Here is a 13,364-nt window from a genome sequence, read left to right as displayed (position 1 = left end):
TCATACATTCTGAATAACCCCCAAGCATCAGTACCCAAAGCTAATAAATAGGCATGAATACCGCCATAAAAAGGTACATCTTTGCATACATACAACGGATGGGTGACAGTTAGTGGAGTCTGCCTGTCATACGACTTTTAAATTGTGCTTCATATTTTGAAATTTCTGTTTCATCAAGTACCTCAGCTTACATAGAATCATAGAATCATAGAATTATTTAGGTTGGAGAAGACCTTTAAGATCATCAAGTACAACCATTAATCTAGCACTGCCAAGTCCACCACTAAACCGTGTCCCTAAGCGCCACATCTACATCTCTTTTAAATACCTCCAGGGATGGTCACTCAACCACTTCCCTGGGCAGCCTGTTCCAATGCTTGACAACACTTTTGGTGAAGAGATTTTTCCTATTATCCAATCTAAACCTCCCCTGGCACAACCTGAAGCCATTTCCTCTTGTCTTATCACTTGTTACTTGGGAGAAGAGACCAACACCTCCCTCGCTACAACCTCCTTTCAGGTAGTTGTAGAGAGTGATAAGGTCTCCCCTCAGCCTCCTTTTCTCCAGGCTAAACAACCCCAGTTCCCTCAGCCGCTCCTCATAAGACTTCTGCTCCAGACCCTTCACCAGCTTCGTTGCCCTTCTCTGGATACGCTCCAGCACCTCCATGTCTCTCTTGTAGTGAGGGGCCCAAAACTGAACACAGTATTCGAGGTGCGGCCTCACCAGTGCCGAGTACAGGGGAACAATCACTTCCCTAGTCCTGCTGGCCACGCTATTTTTGATACAAGCCAGGATGCCATTGGCTTTCTTGGCCGCCTGGGCACACTGCTGGCTCATATTCAGCCGGCTGTCAACCAGCACCCCCAGGTCCTTCTCTGCCAGGCAGCTTTCCAGCCACTCTTCCCCAAGCCTGTAGCGTTGCATGGGGCTGTTGTGACCCAGGTGCAGGACCTGGCACTTGGCCTTGTTGGACCTCATAGGATTGGCCTCAGCCCATCGATCCAGCCTGTCCAGGTCCCTCTGCAGAGCCTTCCTCCGCTCCAGCAGATCAACACTCCTGCCCAACTTGGTGTCATCTGCAAACTTACTGAGGGTGCACTCGATCCCCTCGTCCAGATCATTGATGAAGATATTAAACAGAACTGGCCCCAACACAGAGCCCTGGGGAACACCACTTGTGACCAGCCACCAATTGGAGTAAACTCCATTCACCACAACTCTTTGGGCCCGGCCATCCAGCCAGTTCTTTACTCAGCAAAGAGTACACCCGTCCAAGCCATGAGCAGCAAGTTTCTCCTGGAGACCTTGTCATGGAATATCAGGTTATTCAAGCAGAACCTGCCTTTCATAAGCCCATGCTGACTTGGCCTGATCACCTGGTTGTCCTGCACGTGCCACATGATGGCGCTCAAGATGATCTGCTCCATAACCTTCCCCAGCACCAAGGTCAGACTGACAGGCCTGTATTTCCCTAGATCCTCCTTCAGTCCCTTCTTGTAGGTGGGTGTCACATTGGCTAACTTCCATTCGATTGGGACCTCCCCAGTTAGCCAGGGCTGATGATTGAAAGTGGCTTGGTGAGCACTTCCGCCAGCTCCCTCAGTACTCTTGGGTGGATCCCATCCTGCCCCATAGACTTGTGTGTGTCTAAGTGGTGTAGCAGGTCACTCACTATTTCCCCTTGGACTATGGGAGCTTCATTCTGCTCCCTGTCCTTGTCTTCCAGCTCAGGGGGCTGGGTACCCGGAGAATAACATGATGGTCTCAGCCCTATATCACAGGACTGCAAAGCAAGGTTAATATCTGGTGTCACAGATTCAGATAAAGCTCTTTGGGACAATGTTAATAACAACACAATTTAAAGTACATACTCTGTTCCAGGGGACTCAGTAAATGGCAAGTAAAAAACTACCCTAGAACAAAAGTAAGAGAGCTTGTCCTTTAAGAAGATGCAAAGACCTACATAAATAGCTATTGGCAGAAGAAGGGAGGAATAGACATGTTTTTATAGGGAGGTCAGATTTCACTGGAGGAGCCCTCATCAGGTCAAGGGATGGATCAGGCAGAGACAGGCATTAGCTGATGCTACTTGACTGTCAGAAGACCAACACACTCCCAGAGAGTTATCCAGAGGAAAAGATGCTCATGTGCCTAACTTTTCTACTAGGTGAGCAAAGAACAGCTGGCTTTAGAAACCATTTCAAAATCGGCACTTCTCTTACTTTTCACTGTTAAATGCTCCCAGATCGCTTAGCTGTAGGAACAGAGGGCCCACGACAAGTACCCACACAAGATGAGCCAAGCAGCCCAGTGGCAGTACAGGGTTCGCCCAGCAGCGCAGCCATCACCCCACAGGTCGTGCTGATGGGGCAGGACCACCACAGAGACCAGACATCGGCTTGGTAAGGCAAGGCCAGGGCTGGCAGCAGGCAGTTATGGCCCTCAGCTTGGGGAAGGGGTTGCAAGGGGGGTGGCAGAGAAGGATGGTCACAGCCTGATCAGGGTAACTGGAGCCTGTTGGTGCACTCATGGCCCTGACAATGAGTGGAAAAAAATGCACAAGATGCCACAGTTGCTGAATGTGGTTGTGTCTGTGCATGTTTGTTTTAATGATCTGATTTAGTCACACCCTCTCCTGTACCAGCTAACTGATCTGAAGACATTTATTTAATGAATATTCATGAAGCTCTTTTTGTTTTTAAAGTCATTGCCATTTTTTAGTGTCCCACTGAGTCCTGATGGCACATCAGAGAATACTTGTCATCTGTGTGTTCTTCCCAGGACAAATGTGAATTTTGGGTTTTTTTTCCCTCAAATACCAAATTCAGTGGGATCCAGCATACACTACGTAGCTGGCTGTGCTGCACAGACTGTCTTTAATCAGATGGCATCCTGAAGCAGACAAGTGGAGACTCAGATAAATGCACTGCATCATTTGAAAATAGTGCCTATTTTTACCCACCTGGCATTGCAGGAGCTTTGCTTCTTTCAGCCAGGGTATCACAATCTCAATTGCTTTAATGGTTAGGCTTTGGTTTACAGCCCTCAGCAGACATTTACTCTGGGTTCCCATGATTGAGACAGTGTCCACTCCTCTTCCAAATACTGTCCCCTCCTCCCCTTATCCTGTCCTGCCTGACTCCTAATGTGAGTGCAGAAGGGGAGAAAGAGAATTTACCTTTTTTTTTTTTTAACCTGGCACGAGGGGAGTGGCAGGTGGATTCCAGCATCTCAGAACCTGCTTTCCCCTGATGCCAGACAATACCTTCTGTGTGTCTGGCATTTGTGTGTGGAAAAAGTCTAACACTCCCCAAAAAGATAGAACAGAATATGGTTTTGGTGGGAGAATTCTCCATTGCTCTGCTCTCTGGGTCTTCAGTTCCCACACACCTCCCCTGGCCTTTAGACACTTCCAGATACAGGCCATTCTCACAGTTGTTGGGTCTTCCTTTGTATCAAGTAGATGTAATTATCCTCATAGCTGTGCTTGTGTTCTTGAAATTTGTGGTCTGAATTTTAGACCTTGCAAAACCACAAACTGTGCTTGCATTTATTGCCAAGGTTCATTAAATCAGGTTTGGGCTTTCAAAAATCTGTTTCTGTCATTTAGAAGGAAATCCTAAGAAGTTAGGAATCAAGCTAAAATCCTGTGTTGCTAAAATCCTGTGTTGAGTCTTGAAGCTGAATATAAGTTTATTTTATGGGTGGTAGACAGAACCATACAGGGATAGTTGATGCCAGAGGTGCCATCTTTCACCAGAATCTGCTGCCCCCATCACACTCCTTTCCGCTTTCTCACCTTACCTACCCAAACACACACATACAACTTCTTAGAGTCTTTATGCATCTTCTGCCCCCATGGGCCCTCATCCCCAGCAGCTCCAGCATTGCCAAACTAGCAGGTACCAAGAATGTACCCTTCAAAGCCCTTCTTGCCCAACTCTTCAGCTCCAGTGCTGAAGATAACCTCTGCTTGCTGCCTTCACACAGGCAGACATGCGCACCATACTAGCACTTGCAACCTAGTTTTCACTCATCTTTTCTTTCTTATCTGCAGCTTTCTCCATAACTTTGTCATTAGTGAAATCCATCAGACCCACTGCAAGAACATAAAATCCCATTTAGGACTTCAAATAAGTTGAAACCACTACTAAGTACTTGAAAAGAATGCCCAGTACCGACCCACAGAACTGACCTATGGCACATATAAGAATTCACTCTCTTACTTTTTCCCTGTTCATTTTTCATAGTTCATTGTGAAATACGACTCCAATAACACCTTTAAATCCAGAATGTTTATACAGCTTAAAATTACTTTGTGTGCAGCACCAAATACGCAGCCTGGATTTGAACTGGCTATCATTCTTTGACTATTTTCAGAGGAACAGAATAATACTGAAAGTCCTTGCCACTGCAATCATCTCTGGAATAAGGAAATATCATAGGACTTCTTTTCTGACAGTAAACACCAATTTATGTGAAAACAGAAAACTAGCCTGATTATAAGAAGATTTAGCAATAATCTTTTTGTTGACAGTTTTTATCTCTTATACAGTATTTGCAATAAGTCAAATCCCAGTTTAGCACAGATAATCAGCAGTGGCTGTATTGACTTTAAAAAATATTCACATGTCAAATGATAATCGATCAGAATGAATATTTTGAATAAGCCATAGTTTTTCTAAGACAAGTTTCAATTTTTATTTTTAACAGCAATTCATCTTGCACTGATATTGTAAACTTCATATAATAGATTCTGATAGTTTTGTCATTAGCCACTCAGGTTAGAAATGTAATAATTAAATACACAATTACTAATAATACTTCTATTCTATTAAAGTGTTTTCCTATGTTGGTTACAAGTTTGACTGACACTAATGGGAATCAAAACTTTTATATTGCCCTGCAAATCCGGCATTGGCCCGTCTTGTTACAAAAATGCCTCACAAAGCTCATAGTAAGACAGCTTCCGAAGAGACTGATTTATAACTTGATCAACAGCCTACTGCAGTTAATGGAGCTTTTCCCTGATGCTGGCCTGGAATCAGATGCTGAAATGCAGAAGCCTCAAACTGGCTATTTACTGTGAGTAACTCTTCAGTCACTAGAAACCAGAGAAATCTCAGCTTATCAGTACACCAGTGGGCTAAGTATAACATGCTCTAAAAACACCTTTGTTCTCCTGTTTATGAATAGTACAAAAGATGATTAGAACAAGAGGAGTGGAGAGGAATAATATTCTTACATATTTTGTAAATTCGGCAGAACTGCACATATAACTGGTTTCATTCTTATTCTTTGCCTTGTGGAGACAAATGCTTAGTGTCCTTTGTATAGGCCCTTACTGCTGCAAATGAAGAAAGAGATTAGAAATAAAGTAACTGTGGTAAAAGTAAAAGTAAAACAAAAATAGACATTGGAAGGCTCGGAGGCACGTCTTCACCTGCATTTTTTTCTTAAGGGAAAATTTCAGTAGGAAGTGATTTTTCCCTAACAAAATATCCAGTTGTCCCCATTAAAGGACCTCAAGTTGTCCTTTTTAAAGATTTTCATATTGTATGGAAAAAAACACACAGTCTTTTTCCATTAGGTTTTTCTTCAGCTTAGGTTTTTATCTGATAGTTCCATATTTTGGAAGTTTTGTATGTGTCTAACTTTAAGAGGTTCTTGAATTAATGTCCTCATTCATTCATCCATTGGCAATATTGTATTTGTCACTCCTCTTTGTACATGGAGTCCTGATCTTCTGCTCCCTTCTGCTGGAGCTGCATCACTTTCCATTTCAGGATAATTCACCGGGACAGGAGGACAACAGGGTTGACTCTGTTCTCCAGTAGCCATAACTTGGAGCTTGAGGTTCTTAACCTGAGCTCTCCTCTGAGCTTGAAAGAGTGATTGAATATTTAATAGCAATACCAAGAACTAGGTGAACTCATCTCAGAATTTAACATGAAGGCTAGCCAAATCACTCACTTGAGAGGTAGGGACTGGTCTCACATGTCCTGGTGCTTTAACCAGTAGGCCACAAGGTAAAAAGCAGAAGGCTGCTGTTGCTTCCATGTTTTGCTAGGAAAAAGATTTTGGTTCCTTACTTCAAAAGAACAGAGTTGTGAATTCTTAATAGCAACAGAGGCCTTCCCAGCAGCCACTTCTCATCTGCACTTTTTCCTGCCCAGCTTAGATGACACCATGGTAAGCTGCTGGCTTTCATGGATTCATTCTGAGATGCCCAGCTCCCCCAGCTGCTGCAGAGAGCCATGGAAAATTGGGTCTGTGGGGATGATTGTGTGGGGGTTGCCAAGTGAGAAGTTGCACTGCCATGTGCATGATAGCCAGGCCCTTACAGGTACAACTCATAGTCTACTGGACTATGTTTTTAAAGGCAGCAAGTAGCATGCTGTCTGTGGTGGCAAAAGCAGTAGAGAGAGAGGGAAGTATTTCCATGGAAAAGACACCGTGACTGCAGTCAGGATGGCTTTACAATTGTCTTTAATACACAAGATACAAAACAGAATTGGATTTATAAATTGTATTTACTTCTAAAAAGGTACACAATAGAGACAGAGTATTTTGACTCAAATTGAAAAACATATCTTGAGGTTTTCTGACCTACAATGCAGACTGATGATACAATTTCTGGTATTAATATCACTGTATTGGGGGTGGAAAGACATATTATCTAAGAACTGTGATCCTCTTTGCATTTATACAGCTGAGAACAACTTTCAAGACTCTTTCTATTCCAGCACCTCTGGCTTTTGTTCCTACTTCTGCATCATTACACCACTGTATTGGTGATTTATGGTTGGCTCAATCAAAAGTTTTATATTAATGCAAACTGTGAAGGTTTGGCCTTTGCCCAGGGTTCCTACAATGTTATCTAAAAGTCTTTCACAAGCAGCAATTGTACTTAATTTAAAAATCACAGTACTGCACAGGATATTTTATATTTTATTCACTGCTGAAGATACAATCTTAATGAGAATTTTAAGATGCAGAATGGGACGACTATTCACATGTCGCAGAAAAGTGGTGTCTTTTTAGATTTTAATTTGCCATACCTTAGAAAAAGTGCAGCACAGAAAGCGCTAACAAGATCTCTCTAAATTTAGCCTTTACTCTTTCACACTGGGGTCATGTTTCCAGATTTCCTCCATGCGGTCAAGGAGGATCTTTGCCTCTAGGACCCTTTTCTGCAGCTAATATTCACAACATTCAGGTCTTGTTCATAATAATAACAACTTCATTTCCGTCAACACCTTCTGCTTCCTAGTTACACTGGCAAGAACCAAAATCTCTTCTATGATTAGTTGCCTGATGCTGGATTTATCCACTGCCTAGTGAAGCCAATATGTGTCTTACTATTACCTGCCAGAGAGCCTGGCAAGCATGAGCTAAGCTGTCAGATAGCTCAGGAAATGGTACAGTACAAGAATAAGTGTTTAGCAAGTTTCCAAGCCTTCCAGCAAATGCAACCAAAGTAATGACATGGGATAACATGAGAGAGCATTCCTGAAATATAAGGAAGCCTGCCATGACCAGGGCTACCACAGCATCCCACAGAGAACCAGAGGTGAACCCTTGGCACTTGGGTGTGGCAGTTTGGCAGTGACAGAAATCTGGGCTGGCATCAGTCATGATGCATTGCGGTGTTTACAAAAAAATTTTGGCAGAAGACACCAAATAGACTATCACTCATTACATCAGAGAAAGTTAACCATAGTCAACTTGAGAAAAATTGGAAGGTGTGGACCAGAGTTTCATTGCTTCACAGAAGTAAAATATATAATCCCAAGAGTACAGGAAGGTGGTATTAGGACAAGGATCTCAAAACACTCGAGTGACTTTTACTAAGTTCTGTCGATGTCCTTGTGCTTCTGAACAGATTAATCCTCTCTAATACATCGCCTTCTCATATGAGCTTTGCAAGTGAGTCTGTTTAGTCTTTTAGACCTTGTTATATAAAACAGTGGTAAAACTATAATAGTAGACAATATCCTTATATAGGATAATTCTGCATGATAGTGGGATGTTTTCTTGTCAGCCTCTCTTTCAAAACCTTTCACTGTTTCTCAGAATTTACTGTCTTGTATTTATCCTTAGTGGAGAAAAAAATTAAAATTGTCATTCTGACATGACCCCTAAAGACTGGCATTTGGAAGACTATATTTAGCTATGTTGAAGATCTAGGTTGCTCCCCACTGCAAGGGTTTCACAATACCATCTACATTCTCTTTCTTTAACAGAAACAATCCACAGCTACTCCTGTTTTAGTTGTTTTAATATCTGCAACTGCAGTAAGTTCCCTTTAGCTTGTACAAATCTTTCAAGTCTGTCTTGGACCTGGGAACACCCCTCCTCCACCACCTCTCCCTCCCCCCCCCAAACAAAACAATGTACGGTGTTGTACCAAAAGAGAATGCTTATTTTTAAATAAGTATAAAATACAGATTTTCATCTGAGAAGTACAGAACGACCACCCACATTCTAATTCAAGTCAGTATCAAAGTTAATTGCAGACTTCCTACAAGTAGGAGCAGTTAGAGTGAAAAAAAACATCTGAAGAGTTTTCTGCTCTTCATGTCCATAGCTTCAGAAATGCCTTTTGCATACTATAAACAGTGTGCCAAATTATTCCTTCAGTACTACTGGTTCAAAATAGAAATTTTCTTAGAATAATGAAGTAGGAGAATCATAGAAGAATTATAAACAGCTTGAATAGAAAAAAGAATATGCATCTTCTACATTGTTCACTACATGCAGGTTGCTATGAACCACATAAAGATGTTAAAAGTGTATTGAAATTCCCATACATCTTCCTACTGTAGTTAGACACTTGTCAAACTAATGCAAATCTTTAGGCAAAGCTGAAGCCAAACTTGCAGATCATAGTTTTAAAGTGTGTCTTGGTCCACTTTGGTTTGAGTTTCTCTCCATCTAGTCAATTTTTTAATAAGGATACCTCCCAGAAAAAAAATACCATTAAACATATGTCTATTTATATAAAACATTGATTAAAATGTCTGTTCTAGTAATATCAGTTTACACACTCCCATTCCAAACTCTCTATTTTATCCTTGTTCTTCCGTTCCTCCACTGATAGAGAGCATGTCTGTTTGTTTTTCTAAAGACTTCCTTCGAAAGGAGGAAAACTTCGTAAATGTTGCCTGTGTTAACACAATAGATAAAGACAGAAGCACATTCAAATGTGAAGAAAACCTTGATGGAGCTTATTCTTATTTATATGAATAGAGAGATTAATTTCAAAGGACACATCCTGAGCAGCACGTTTGAAAAAAATGAGTCCTTGAACAGGTTTCCCCAGTGCCTGCAAGGATCCCCTCAGCAAACTCTGAACTTCAGGTCACCCCTGGCTTACACACCTGGAATTATTTTTTTTTTTTTTGAACTCTAGCTGCCTCCAGGCTGTGTCTGCTCTTAGGACAGGCATCATCAGAAGCCTTCAAGGAGAAACCCTGGGCTATCTTTTCTGCTTGAAGTCACCAGAAACATTGAAGCAGGAAAGCTGCATGGTGTGGTGGGACCATCCCCTTTGCATTGAAGTACATCCTTAAAGAGTACTCTCAATACCGGGCTGATGACAACTCCCTCCATCACCCTCAGGGAACACTAGCAAGGGTGCAGAGCTGACCTTTAGCTTCCGCTAGCAGCAAATAAAGAAACTGGAAGCTGTTTTGATGTTGACATCCTACACAGCGACTTACAGGTGCAGAAAGTTTGGTTTTAGCCACGTCATCTGAGATAACAAAAGCCCAAAGGGGCTAAAGAGCTCAGCAGTAGGGGCCCATAACTCATTTCAGGCCAAGGCCCATTGCAAATGGTGCTTAATCTCATCCTCTAACATCATGTGTTTAAAAATCAGATCCACAGTGCGATGTGCAGAGAACAGGATTACAGAATACTAATAAGTACTCTACCATCTAGGAATGGAGGATCTCTTAAAACATAATACAAAGTTTTCCCATTGTCACAACCTTAAAATAAAACTGCACCTTAAACAGATTTCATTTCTTTGTGCAATAGCTGACAATTTTATGGCAAAGTCTTAGGACAGGGGAACTCCAGAGAAGTTCAGAAATTATAGCAAACAATACATTTTTCATTGCTCCTTTTTTCAGTAGCTTCTGATTGTCTTTGATATTGAACTGCTAATATACCCCTTTTTTTCCCTATACTCAAAACCATTTCTAAAATATGAGCACTGCTGGCAGTAATTCTACATTCAGTCTCAGTCGTCCTGAGGAAAGAAGAATTTACTCTTGTAGTTTTATCTGAGATTGAACCAAGAATAACATCCTGAAACAGTTTCAATCCTACTAATACCATATTAAGCATTGCGTTATAAGGTAACTTGTGAACATTTTTTTTGTAGTTCCCAAATTCATACATAAATGCCTATTTTCCTCCACTGCTTCCCGAAGTGTGTAACAAATTTTCAAGAAAAAAATCAGATCTCAAGCATTCCAACTTCTGGAAGTAATAATTTCATGAATAATATTGTAAACATGACTTTGCTTACTTAAGGACAATCAGTGTTTCTACTGCTGGAAAACAAAAAGAATTTTGAAGACTGCAGTCCACCATTTTCTTGAGGTAATCTCTCTTTGACTGTAAGATTTTTGTACAACCCTATAATTAGTATTTGGAAGTGGTTTTTTAGTATTGATACTGGCTCAGAAAAAAAGACAGAAAAGGAATTTATTGTCTCCTTATTATAAGCTTCAAGCTGATCCCATAAAGTAGATGTAAGATGTTGTTATCATTTTCAGCTTTTCTTCAGAAAGCTACTCTGAAAGGCAGTGACAATGAAGTAACTTTAGCATTATGTATTTCAGAAACGCCTTTGTCTCATATTATCTCATCTGAATTTCTGTAAGAAGGCCATAAGTCATTCCAGAGTAGAATTGAGCAAGAAAACGAAAAGAATAATGTTGAAGATTTTTTCATTCCATTCATGTTTTTGATTCATGTAGTTCATAAATCTTTGAGTACATTAACACCTGGGTTTGTCATTTTTGTTACTTTGGTTTTGCTTTGTTTTTGAAGTCATTTTTTATTCTCCCATTTAGGAAAGCTGTCATCCAGTTAAAGCACAGATAATGCAGTTTTGGTTGATATGATCTAAAAAAAGCCCTTTATGATCTAAAGGGCTTTTTAATAATTGTATTGTTAAATTATTTATTGAAGCTATTCAACAAATACTAAACAAATAACAACAAATCCATTTGGCAATACTCAAGGTCAGTTTGAGAATGATACGTTAATCAAAAAGGGGATGAAATCTTCTTTAGCCCATCACATTTCTTAATTACAATCTTAAAATTTTAATCATGGGATGGGGTTCAACAAATCTACAGTTTATGGCTCCTGGTATTGGATCAAAACCACCACATACACACTGTAAATAGTAGCAATCACTTATAATCTCACTATGCTGGTTTAGATGTGGTCAAAAATGTTGGGTTATCTCTGCTTTGACCAGTTTTATGCCAGTTCCACTTCAACATGTCAAAGCCAGCTTGCCTTCCACACCTAGCCTGCAGGCCTCTTTGCTTGTTTCTTTTTTTTCCTTCCCACTTCTTTGTCGCAAAGACCATTTTCTCTCAGTACTACTGTCCTTCCATTAATGCAGGTTTGGGGCTTTGTTTTTACTTTCATTTGAACACATGCTGGAATAAGACCTTTATTCTTCTTTGACCATTTGCCACAGACCTCTTGCCTTGTTCCTGGCTATTGGTTTTTTTTTTTTAGCTCAGACCTTGCCATTCTTTCCCTACCCAGAAGCATGACACCATCACCTAACGAGGCTCATGCCACTTGAGAGCCTTGCACATTCTCCTGGTTCTATCTGCCACCCTCCAAACTAGACATGGACACAGGCAATGGATTTAATAGGGCTCTGGAGTGTTCAGTATCCCTCACTGGCAGCACATCAATACAGCTTATTGCAGCTTTTCTGCACAAATAATCCAACATGGAGATCCAGGGAGCTGGAGCAATGCAGGACCAGGGCTCTGAGGAAGGTCTCAAAGAAAGTTCATTAATGAACTATTAATGAAAGATTCCCAACATTAGTGTTTGGAATGAGGAATCATATGAGGATGAGAAAATAGTTCTGGAATGCAACAGAAATACATCGACAAAGTATCTAGGATTCCCTTTTGTAAAAACCTAATTCTACTATTCTAAGGAGGAAGAGGGATTCACCGATCATTAGCAGATTTTTGTGAGAGCACGGACAATTGCAGAGATTAAGTTCCCAAGAATCAGGTCCCTGTAAAGATCAACTGATTTCAGTATTTCAGGAACAACAGGATCAACAGACCACCCTCTCCTTTATGTCCCTCATCCACACGGTAATGCCAACCAAGAACCTCAGGAATAACAGATGTCACCTTTTGAATCAGATAGGTGGCTGTTGTCTTTCCAGATACAGTCTGCTTGCACTCTGCAGTCAGTAGAGTGATGGTAGTCAAGCATTGCCAGCTTCAAACTCAGCAATGCAGATCTCTTTCCACACTTGGTAGTGTATTCCCCTCGGCCATCTGCTACATCAAATAAGGGTTAAGGTCAGCATGGATCTTCATTAATGTTGCCTTCTCCTGCCTGAATTTCCTTCTGCTCTGAGAGTTGTTCTTCCCACATATTACAGGATAGCAGTTCATTTCCTTGACCTCTGGACCGACTCTCATCTCCACTGGACTCCCTGCCCTGTGCAACATCCGTGGTACATTGGACTGTCATGCACTCGCTCTCTTGTGCCATATATGGGCCATACAGAAACTTGAAATACTTTTGTCACCACATCAACTGCAAGCAGTTCCCTCCTCCTTCTCTTTTCCTTCTCTTTTTTTCTTCTTCTTCTTTTTTTTTTTTTTTAAATTTTTGTCTTCTGACACCTGCAGCTTTTCATGCTGTAAAATCAATTTGGCAAACTGCTTAAGAGGTAGATTGTCTTGTATGTTCACACTGCTTCTAGGGACCTTCATGGAAGGTCTAAGAACAGATATATGTTATAGGAAGACCACTAAAATCAGGCAAACAAGAAGAAACAGAGGAGATTGGGAACATGTTCTCTCTTCCCTTGAGTCTAGTGTGGTAATTTACATCAGTTTAAGGGGAATGTAAAGATAACAGCTAATCAGTATGTGATATTTAAAATTATTTTACCAAAGTTTACATGACTTCATAAAAAGGCAAGAGAACATTCTAACTGTATATGATTAAATGTACTAATTTCCTACTATAGATGCATTTATGCCATGTATTTATGCCATTTTTTTACTGCAAAAAGTGAGCATGAAATGATCTACATAATTGGAGACTGGAGGAAGAAACA

The 13,364-nt window shown here is 40.9% G+C and overlaps 1 protein-coding gene across 1 annotated transcript in view; it reads left to right on the top strand.

Annotated features, from left to right (window-relative positions):
* GABRG3 (gamma-aminobutyric acid type A receptor subunit gamma3) overlaps positions 1–13,364 on the top strand; it is a 326,786-nt gene that overhangs the window by 280,413 nt on the left and 33,009 nt on the right. The window lies entirely within an intron of this gene.

The sequence above is a fragment of the Mycteria americana genome, chromosome 1 (genome assembly GCF_035582795.1).
Source record: "Mycteria americana isolate JAX WOST 10 ecotype Jacksonville Zoo and Gardens chromosome 1, USCA_MyAme_1.0, whole genome shotgun sequence".
Taxonomy (NCBI): Eukaryota; Metazoa; Chordata; class Aves; order Ciconiiformes; family Ciconiidae; genus Mycteria; species Mycteria americana.
The sequence above is the reverse complement of the archived record's forward strand: the minus strand, read 5'-3'. Positions and strand labels throughout refer to the sequence as shown.